Genomic DNA, 10,550 nt, shown 5'->3' with positions numbered 1-10,550 from the left:
TATGTTACTGAAGGCGTGGGGGTGACAGGAGGGCCGTCCAGCACAGAGAACACTCATAGTGGTTGCCAGACTTGTCGGTTCTGGGCACTCAAGCTATGGGCCCCCTAGGATTCTCCCCTCTCCGCAGGTTCTGGCCAGCTGCCCACTGGAAGATTTGCCTTTGACCTTGTCACTTCTACCTAAAATCCAGTAACCCTCTCCCTCCCCTGATTAATCTTCTCTGGGCCAAAAGAAAGGGGGAAAAATTCCTTCTCATTCTCAATTCTCAGGATCCCAGGCAATTCCAAGTGGCAACAGGCACGGAGAGGAGTCAGCAGTTCCCATTTTTCTGGTCACGGGGAGGCTGTATTTAATGCTTGATCAGTGTTGCCAACCTGCCTTCTAGAAACTGCATGTCCATCTTTTTAGATTCCTGAATCGCCATGTAATAAATCTCTGCCATTTTGATATGAAAAAAAGTCTCATTTTCATTTTCAGTTCCTTGATTACCGGTGAAGAAGATGCGTTTTAAAGATAGGCACATTGTCTCTTTCGAACGGGATGAGTAATAACAAAAAGCCTATTTGAATTGTCACAATGTTGCTGTTCAGATATGAAAACATGTCAATTCATGTGAAGAAGGGAAGGTGTTGTTATATGTGCAAATTTCGTTATGAGAGTTGGAGTTGGGGGAGAGGAAAGGAGAAAAACAAAAGAAATGCTAGGAAGAAGGGGAAGGGAAGAGTAGAAGAAAGAAAAGCAGGGAAAAAGAGAGAAAAAAAATGCAGAATGACTTTGCAAGTTGTCCCAGGGGCCTTGCCTGGAAGACAGGCTGGTAGGTGTTGATCCCAATGAGTTGCCCTCAGCTGCCCCCGCTCTCTGCCACATCTCATCCAGGCCAGGGGTTCAAGGCCTCTTTATACTAAAATTGACATTAAAAATTATAAGGACCCCAAGTCTTTTAGTTGTGTAGATAATATCTATCAGCATCTACTATGTTAGAAACTGAAACGAACTCTTAAAATACTTATGTAAATGCAATTTTTATGCCAAATATATTTTCCAAAACAAAAAAAAAATAGTGAAAAGAGAGGCATTATTTTTACAGGTTTGCGAATCTCTCTGATATCTGGTTTAATGAAAAGGGCTGACCTTTCCTTCCTCTGGGAAACTCTACACGCCTGAGAGGGTGTGTATGGAAGAGAATGTCGCAGTGTCACTGGAATAGTTTTGACCTTGTGGATTTCCCAAAAGCAGCCCAGGAATCCTTCAGGGGTGCCTGGACAGCACTTTGAGAACCACTGATGTAGGCAGGAGGATTGGGTACATGGTGGCCAGCTGGGGCTGCGGAAGGGATATCTAGCAGTTTGTCAAGGACCATCAAAACATGAACGCCCTTTGATGCAGTGATTCCCCTTTAGCAAATATATTTTCCAAGAATAATCCTCAAAAGAAGGACAATTATTTAAATGATCTACAGTTGGAGAATGGTTCAGTAAGCCCACTTAGTGGACTATTTTGAAGGTTAAAATTATTATTACAAAGATCATGCACCAGCTCTAAGTGAAAATTCATGCTCACGATAATCTTTACTCTGCCTTACATTCAAGGCACAGCTCACTGAGGTTTGAGGTCGCTGCTTCAGCAACCGTTTCCGTCCTTGCCTCACCCCTGTCAAGGCCATTTCCTACCACTGGTTTTGGGGCTTGTATTTTTCCATTCGCAGTCGCAAAACACTGAGAATGAACCTCAGTAAAATGCCCCATGACCAGTAGGTGGTCCATGCCAAGAGAGGCGGCCAGCACAGCTGATGGCTGCCAGGCAGGTGCTCCAGGGTGACAGCTAATGGACCTCTCTGGACTGTACGTGTGGGAAATGGGGAGAGTGCCAGTCTGCGCCGTGGCCCAGGTGGTAGAGCTGTTGAAAAGCGGAATCCACCAGAGTCCGACTTGGGAAAATCGACATTAGGTCAGGCCAAGCACAGTTCGGCACAAATCTGTAATTCTTACTTACTTTTGGGGATTTCCTAGAGTTTCATGTGACTAAGATGTCCTGCTTTTTTACTTTGTCTTGGAGAGTGTCGGTATTGTCCTAAAAACCCTCTCTAAGCACCCTCCTGCCGTGGTCCTGAGTGGCTCAGGAGGTCCCCAAGGGTCCTGTGTGCTTCCCTCTCTGCCAGGTGTGGGACCTGGATGAGCAGGGGCTTGTCCTGCCCCTTGCGGACCCCATGCCCAGATGCTACAGCCAACGGCAGCTTGCCTTCCTGCAGGGGTTTCTTTCCCACGTCCACCCCCGCTGCCCTCGTGGCACCTCAGCCCGATCACACTGTGAGCAAGGTGCATCACTTCTGCTCAGGACACCTTTTAATGCGTCCACCGCGCCGTCGTCCTAGCTGACAGGTGTGGGAGTCAACCTTTGATGCCGTCTGCCGCCCAGGCCATGATCCTGTCCCTGGCTGTCTCCAAAGCGTCCTTTTAGAGCTGGGTGGGTGGAACCAGGCCAGGACCCAAAAGAAGACACATGTCGCGTTCTGTAAAAGTGTCCTCTTCTCTTTCTTCCCATGTCATTGGTTTTCTGAGGAAATGGAGTCTTTTGAGATTACATGCTGTTTTTTAAAAAAATGTTTGACCTGATACCAAACTGTATTACAAGGTCGCTGTAGTCAAAACAGCCTGGTACTGGCGTAAGAACCGACATATAGACCAATGGAACAGAATGAAGAGCCCAGAAATAAACCCAAATCTCTACAGTCAGTTAATATTCAACAAAGGGGGCAGCAACATAAAATGGAGTAAAGATAGCCTCTTCAACAAATGGTGTTGGGAGAACTAGACAGCTACATGCAAAGAAATGAAACTTGAGCACCAACTTATACCACACACAAAAATAAACTCAAGGTGGATAAAAGACTTCAATATAAGTGTGATGCCTTTGAAGTCCTACAGGAGAACATAGGCAGGAAAATCTCAGATATTTCATGAAGCAACATTTTCACTGATATGTCCCCTAGAGCAAGGGACATAAAGGAAAGAATAAACAAATGGGATCTCATCAAAATAAAAAGCTTCTGCATGGCTAAAGAAAACAGTATTAAAATAAAAAGAGAACCAACCATATGGGAAAACATATTTGCCAAGGACATGTCAGACAAAGGTTTAATCTCTAAAATATATAAAGACCTCAAATGACCCCACTCTAAGAAAACAAGCAACCCAATTAAAAAATGGGAAAAGGACTTGAACAGACACTTCTCCAAGGAGGACATACAGAGGATCCAGAGACACATGAAAAGATGCTCAGTATCGCTAGCTATCAGAGAGATACAAATTAAAACCACAATGAGATACCACTTCACACCAGTCAGAATGGCCATCACAAACAAAGCAACAAACAACAAATGTTGGAGAGGTTGTGGGGAAAAGGGGACCCTAGTTCACTGTTGGTGGGATTGCAGACTGGTATAACTACTATGGAAAACAGTATGGAATTTTCTAAGAAAACTAAAAATGGATCTGCCTTTTGACACGGCAATTCCACTGCTAGTAGTATATCCTAAGAACCCTGAGACACCAATCCAAAAGAACCTATACACCCCAATGTTCATAGTAGCACAATTTACAATAGCCAAGAGTTGGAGGCAACCTAGGTGCCCATCAGTAAATGAATGGATCGAAAAACTATGGTACATTTACACAATGGAATTCTATGCTGAAGAAAGAAAGAAGGAGCTCCTACCTTTTGCAACAGCATGGATGGAACTGGAAAGCATTATGCCGAGTAAAATAAGCCAGGTGGTGAAAGACAAATACCGTCTGATCTCACCTTTAACAGGAACCTAAACAACAAAACAAACAAACAAGCAAAATATAACCAAAGAAATAGAGAACAGGCCGACAGTGACCAGAGAGGAGAAGGGAGGGAATTTCAGGGGAAAAGGGGAAGGGTTTACAGGAACAAGTATAAAGGACACATGGACAAAAACAAGGGGGTCTAGAAATGGGAGGGAGGTGGGGGGGGCTGGGGGGCTGGGATGAGAGTAAAGTCAGAAAACTGTACTCTGACAACAATTAAAAAATAATAAATAAATAAATAAAACAAAAAGTGAAGTTTAACAGGAAAAAAAAGAAAGAAAGTGGGGAAAGTAAAGTCCTCACATCAGACTTGTGGGAATGGAAAGTGCTGTAGCCATTCTGGAAGAGAGTTTAGCAGATTTTTAAAAAAAATTTTATGTTTTTCCAGTTTTATTAGGAAATCATTGACATATGCTTCGCTGTATAAACTTAAGGTATACAGCGGGATGGTGTGATTCATCTATTGGTTTTGTTAACACGCATCATCTCATGGAGATACAATAAAAAAAAGAAAAAATGTTTGGGGTGACATCGGTGAATAAAATTATAGAGAGTGATTGCAAGAGGGAAAGCCAGTAGGGGAGGTAGGGGGAGGTAAAGGGGGACAAATGGTGACAGAAGGAGACTTGACTTGGGGTGGTGAACACACAGTACAGTGTTCGGAGGACATGTTATAGAATCGTACCCCTGAAACCTACGTAACTTTATTAACCAATGGGAGTGCATTCTTAAAGCACAGCCAGTAACTGACACCCTCTCCCAGAATTCTGTCTTGAAATACACTCCATACAGAAGGCAGCTGCTCCCTGAACTCATTCTCTTTCAGCCCCTTTCTCAAGCCCAGTGGCCTCCCCCTCCTCCCCGCAGCTAGGTCTGCAGGGCTTCCATTGCCCACCCCCAGCGTCTCTCTGCACAGATCACCTGGTCCTTTAAGGGTTCTCTCTGCTTATCCTGTGACCAGATTTGTTATTGCAAAGGAGGGCCCAGGCTGAGCCAGCAAACACTGGTCCTGCCCCTCAGGGCTGGTGGCAGAGGCATGAGGTGGCAGGGACAGTAGCATGGTGACAGTCCTTGCCCCCGAAGCTACAGGAACATCATTACCTGTTCGGATTTCTACCTGCACCACCAGGCAGCCAGGGCCCCTGGCTGGGAGGAACACTCAAGTCATCATTGTGTCTGCAGGTCTGGCACAGTGCCTGTCTGACGCACAGAGGGCATCAAGAAGGTTCCACGTCACGGACGTGGGCCGGGGGCCTTCTTTGCTGTCCTTGGGAGGAGTCGTGATGAGAAACCCCTGTGAAGTTGTGACTGAACATCCTGTTGAATTCCTTCTGGTCCCGAAAGTCTGTCTTCAGCTCTGGTGTGACAGCGGTGTTGAGTCACCCTCCGACAACCCCACACACCACAGTCTTGTTTTCACTCTGAGAGCTCACTCTCGTGCCGCCGCATCTGCAGGCCTTTCCCTCTGAACCATCCAGCAACGGTTACTGGAACTGGAGCCCGCTCTGACCCCCTCCACCAGCGTTCTTTGCTCCACCTCCAAACTGGCGGGGCTTGCCCACACTGCCAAGGCCGGCACCAATCTCAGCTCTTAAACTCAGCTGTGATGGGACCATAGCTTCTTTGTTTTTTCCAGAGCTTAATTTCTGTTTTGAGGACCTTTAATCTTGGTTAACTTGAGATTTTTGTCCTCTTTCCCCAGGACCCCATAACTTCAGCAGGTGGGACCATGTAGGGAGTGCGGCAGGGTCAGGCCCGGGCATCAGGAGCTCCTTTTTAGGGACTCGGGTGACATCCAGGAGAAAGCCTGGCCTGACATGGCCTGAGCCATCAGCTCTGCATCCTTTGCTAAGCCACCAGGTATCCCGTCTGCTTGGATGCTCACTGGCTTCCTGTCACAGACTTGGGGACTATTCCATGGCCTCTGATGTGTAACCCCATACTGCCCCCCCCAGACTGGATGAGGGCCCCTAATGGTTTCCCAGCACTCTCAGGAGTGCAGGGTCAGCCCGGGGTGCCCAGGCCAGGCTGGGCCACTGGCTCTCTCTGAGAGGGCCGGCACCCGCCCCGCCTCCACGGGGCAGGGGGAGCAGCATGTCCAGCCGGGGGCTCTGTCACACCCTCCCGTGGCTCCCTCAATGAGATGGAACAGAGATGAGGGAGCAGGGGTAACAGAATAGGAGCCGTTGGGGGCTTGGTGGGGTCCAGGTTTTTGGGGGGTGTTTGCTTGGGGACAATGCAGCCTCTGGAGGAGAAGACATGAGGGTCGTTAGATTTGGGAGGTGAGTCCTCTAAGAAGACTCCAGAAACCTAGATCCCTCAGCTCTGGTTGGCCAGCTCACGGAAGCTCTAGGGAAAAAACCATTGAGTTGCACCCGAGGGGGGTGCAGCCCTGCTCCTCTCCGTGTCAGGTTTCCTGAGTCTGCTGGCCAGCGTTGGGTCATTTCTGTCACTGTCTCGTTAGTCCCCTTGAGGTCCTGCCTGAGAGTGAGAGAGCAGGGCCTGTTACTGCATGAGCTGCCCAGAGGGGTGCCCTCTGCATCCAACTGCTGTCACTCACCGTCCTTCTCCTGGGCCAGGGGTGCAGCCCCGGCTTGTGCCTGGCTCACTGTGTCCCAGCACACCGCCCTTGGCCCACACTCATTGCTGCCTCTGTTGCCCTGAATGCCTAGGCCAGGGACGCCCCGGGACAAAGATGGCTGTCCCTGTTCATCCTAGGAAATTCCTGAGCCCAGGCATCTTCCAAGCTCAGGGGCTGGCTGAGCCCCTTGACCCTCCATGGAAGGGTGCCTGGGAGAGGGTGGGTGTGCCCAGGAAAAGAGGGCCACTCCAGAGCACCGGCCGCCAGGCTCCCAGGAGGTCTGGGCAAGAAGGCAGCCAGGATGCTGCCCTGTGGCCCCAGATGGGGCCTAACCCAGGCTGACCCAGGTTGTCAAGGGCCTTGCCCTGGTTCTGGCCCGAGCACTTCCTCTGGCAGCTCCACCGAGACCTCAGAGTGCTTATCGCTGTGGTGCACACGCTTGCGCTACAGAAGGTGCCTCAGGATCTGCAGATCTCTCTCTCTCTCTCTCTCTCTCTCTTTTGCTGCTTCTGAGGTCACAAGGATGAACCCTAAGGAAGCAGAGGCCAGTTCTGGAACCCCATGGTTGCATCCAGTTCTCACCCTGCATTCTCTACCGTCCTCGGGGGGGGGGGGGGGGGGGGGGGGGGGGCCCTTCCCCCCCTTCCTCCTCCTCCCCGCTTCCCTGCAGCCCTGCCTTCCACAGGCCCCGCCCCCACTCTGGGCCCTCAGCCTGCTCTCCTCCTGCTCACCCACCTCACCCAACCAGGCTCCCTCCCACCTCTCCCCAGCAGGCCCCCTCCTCACTTTTGAGCCAAGGCCTGCAGCCTCCACAGGTCCCCTGGGGTCCCCTGCTCCCCTACCTTGCTAGTCCCTCTCCCCTTCCTTCCCTCCACCCTGTCCCCCTGGCCTCCCTCCCTGCTCCTCACTCTTCCTTTGCCTGTGGCCTCCCTTCTGGTCCTTCTCTGGCCTCCAGCCACCTGGGCAGACTGGCTCACCTGCCTCTACTCCCCTCCTGACCAGTTACCTGCTGCCACCTCCCCAACCTTGGGCCATCCTGCAAACTGTCCTCAGGGCCTAGTGTCCCTGCCTGTGAGGATCTGGACCTCCCCAACCTTTGTGAGAGGGGCACCTACTGGGCGCAGGAGCAGAACAAGGTGGGCAGCAGCTACAGGAAATCCTGGTGGGCCCTCCATAGCTCCAGGGAGTCCCGTCTCCACAGTGAGTTCTCAGCCATCTGGGCGTGTGGCCTGTGCCACCGAATGGACACCCATCCTGGAGACTCATCTGGAAGCCAAAGAAAATGTAGCAAGCTCCTTTGTGGCCATCCTGGGGCCTCTCCAGGCTTTCCAAGCTGCCCCCGGTAGGGGACAGCTGGGCTTGGTGGCCCCGGGACATGTTTCCCTGCAGGCCCCTTCTGCTCCACGTGGCCATGAGTCCCCCTCACTCAGAAGGAGCAATGGTACCTAGTAGCCCTGTGCCTAGAACACATGCCACTCCCCAAACCATCCCCGGGGGATGGTGACTAGGGGTCCCTCTGCTGTGGGGAGACTGCGGTAGCGGCAGGGGAGGCGAAGCCCTGCTGTGAGGTTTGGGGTGTGGAGGTTGGGGGAGGGCGGCGATCCCTCTGGGGTAAAGCATGCTGTTATTCTCCGTGGTCCCGGGCACTCAGGGGACGGTTGCTGAGCTCTGCAGTTGAGCTGGCATCAGCGTCCCCACCCTGTCAGCCTCCCTGGGGACTGCTTTAGGCGTCTGAGGGCTGTGGAGAAAGGTGCAGCTGGAAGCCAAGGATGTCTGAGGGGCCTTTCTGAGGCCCCGGGGGCCCCCACCCTCCTTCCTCCCTTCCCTGCAGGCCCCGGGGCAGCCAGAGCTGCTCCTGTTCCCCACCCACAGCAGAAGCCATGAAAGGCCAGACTGGCCAGAAAGGGGGGAGCCTGTGTTTAAACTCTTACCTCTGCCCGGCTGGGCCACACGGTTCCAGATCAGAGGGCCAAAAAAATCCCCATGCCCTCCCCGTAGGAAGATGGGTCTTGGGAGGGAGTGCAGACTGAGGGCGGGGAGGGGACCCCTGCAAACTCGCAGACCACACAGGCTGCCCACCCCCTCCCAGGGGCCCATCCTGGGCTGGCGTTCCTGATCACAGCCAGGGTGCTCAGGGTCCAGAGTTGCCCTTTCTTTGGGCCCCCGTAGATTTCTGTCAGATAAGTGCCTTCCTGTGGGGTGAAGCCAGGCTCTGAGGGCACACACTGTGACCAGCGCCCCTTCTCCAGGATGCACAGCCTTTGCAGGTGCTGATGGCCTCAAGTTTGCAAATGGTCATGAAGGGAATGCAGCCTGCCGGGAACCCCAGCCTTGAGCTCTGACTTCTCTGCCAAGAGCAGGTGCGGAGCCAGGCAGAGTGGGGGGGCCGCCTGCGCAAGCCCTTCCTGACCAGTTAGCCCCATTTCTCTGTCCTTCTGCTCCGGGGGTAGGTCCTACCCCAGTGGAGGGAGACTCTGCTGGGCCCTGGCCCGGGCACAGTACAAAAGCCAAGCAAGCACCTGCTCCGGAGACTGCCCTGCCCCCAGGCCCAGTGTGGTGGGACTTGGGGGGGTGCCACCCAGCTCGAAGGTGGGGGACTGGCTTCTCCGGGGCTGCCTCCCTGCCGCAGCCTGGGTATCGTAGGGGCAGGTGCGTCCCCCTGATCCTGCTTCCAGAACAACTGTCTGCCCTGCCCGCCGCGCCCAACTCTAACACTCCTTCCTCTCACTCATGACCCCGAATTCCTCCTGCCCCTTCTCCCCGTACACACACGCTCACACATGCACACACAGAGAGTGCTCCAAAGCAGACTCGGGTCGCCTCGGGTCGCCTCGGCTCACTTCAGACCACATGGTGCTCATTGCCTCTGGTCCCCCCTGGCCTTTGTGGGGTAAACGGACACACTGGGGCCTCTGTGGCTGCCAGAGCCCACAGACAGCTGTACTTCGGGGTCAAGAAGCCCTGTAGTCCCTGGCTCAGTGCCCCAGAGGATACTGCTGTGAATGGCTGTGGAGCCAGGGTGGGGCCCCAGCTTCTGCAGCCATGGGGAGCCAGGCAGCCTGGAGGACTCGTAGGTGTTTGCAGGGCCACAGAAGGGGACCCTTGTTGTGAACGCCACCGTAGACCATACCCACCATTTTGGGTTTGGAAAATCCTGAGAAACACCCAGGGCTCCAAATAACCCCACTTCTGAGGCCCCTCCCTTCTCTCCATGACCTGTGGCCCCCCAGCAATGTTTACCCAGGGACAGAAACCAATGATCCAGCTCCTTGGGGCCATGAGACAGGGGCCCTGTTCCCTAGAGCCTCCCAGCTGCCTGAGTGGGGCGAAGGCTGGGTTCCCAGAGGCTCAGCCAAAGTCCCAGGGCTGCAGGGCAATGGAGAGACCTGGGGAAGAAGCTTGAGGGAGGGCTCATGGCTGGCTAGTCCCATTGCTCTCCATCTTGACAACCTGCCCTCTTAAGAGGTGGAGCAGACCCCTGGGAGGAGAGGTGGGAGCCATGGGTAGCCAACTTTCCCTCCCAAGTGCTACTTGGGGGCAGCGTTCGATGAGATCTTTGGAAAGGCCAGGCCCTCCCACCGACACCGGAAGCTGTTGGCAGCTGAGACCTGGAGGAGATGATGCTGCAGTCCAGGTTTCCGTGGACACCTGATGGCACTAGGGGGCTGGATCTCATCCCTTCAGTTTCCAGAGGGACATGAAAAAGAGGCAAGCTCCCAGGACACCCCCCCCCCCCGGAAAGCTTAGGGCTGCTGGGGTGCCACGGAAGGAAGGCAGCTGGTACAGGGGCCACGAGCCTCCTCGGAGCTCTGCCCTTGGGCTGCTGCTTGGCGTCCCAGAGGGTTTCCTGTCTTCCAGAGCTGGTAGAATTAAAGCAAAGGAGAGCCAGGCATCTTTACGGGGTCTCCTCCTCACTCCAGTGTCCCAGCACCAGCCCACGCCCCTGGATGTTGCTTCACCTGAGACAGGGCTAGGAGACAGGGCATCTGGTGACAAAGAGTTAACTTGGACTGCCCTTCTTATATATTTTGTAATGAATATAAAGGGTATTAAATGGCCTTTTGTAAAGGAAACAGATTCTGTCTGAAACCTCCCTGATGGCTTCACTTCCTCAAGTGGCCACTCTGACGGCCTTCGAC

General features: G+C 53.2%; 1 long non-coding RNA gene across 1 annotated transcript; it reads right to left on the bottom strand.

Annotated features, from left to right (window-relative positions):
• Window positions 1-1,082: 1,082 nt before the first annotated feature.
• Window positions 1,083-5,302, bottom strand: LOC128625836 (uncharacterized). Its single transcript, XR_008389670.1, has 3 exons — window positions 4,932-5,302; window positions 3,715-3,814; window positions 1,083-2,553 (listed from the first exon to the last, which is right to left on the bottom strand). It is a non-coding gene; the product is annotated as an uncharacterized LOC128625836 (long non-coding RNA).
• Window positions 5,303-10,550: the final 5,248 nt, after the last annotated feature.

This window comes from Artibeus jamaicensis, unplaced genomic scaffold (genome assembly GCF_021234435.1).
Source record: "Artibeus jamaicensis isolate MK-2021 breed Jamaican fruit bat unplaced genomic scaffold, CSHL_Jam_final contig_944, whole genome shotgun sequence".
NCBI lineage: Eukaryota > Metazoa > Chordata > Mammalia > Chiroptera > Phyllostomidae > Artibeus > Artibeus jamaicensis.
This window is presented reverse-complemented; position numbering and strand designations above follow the sequence as displayed.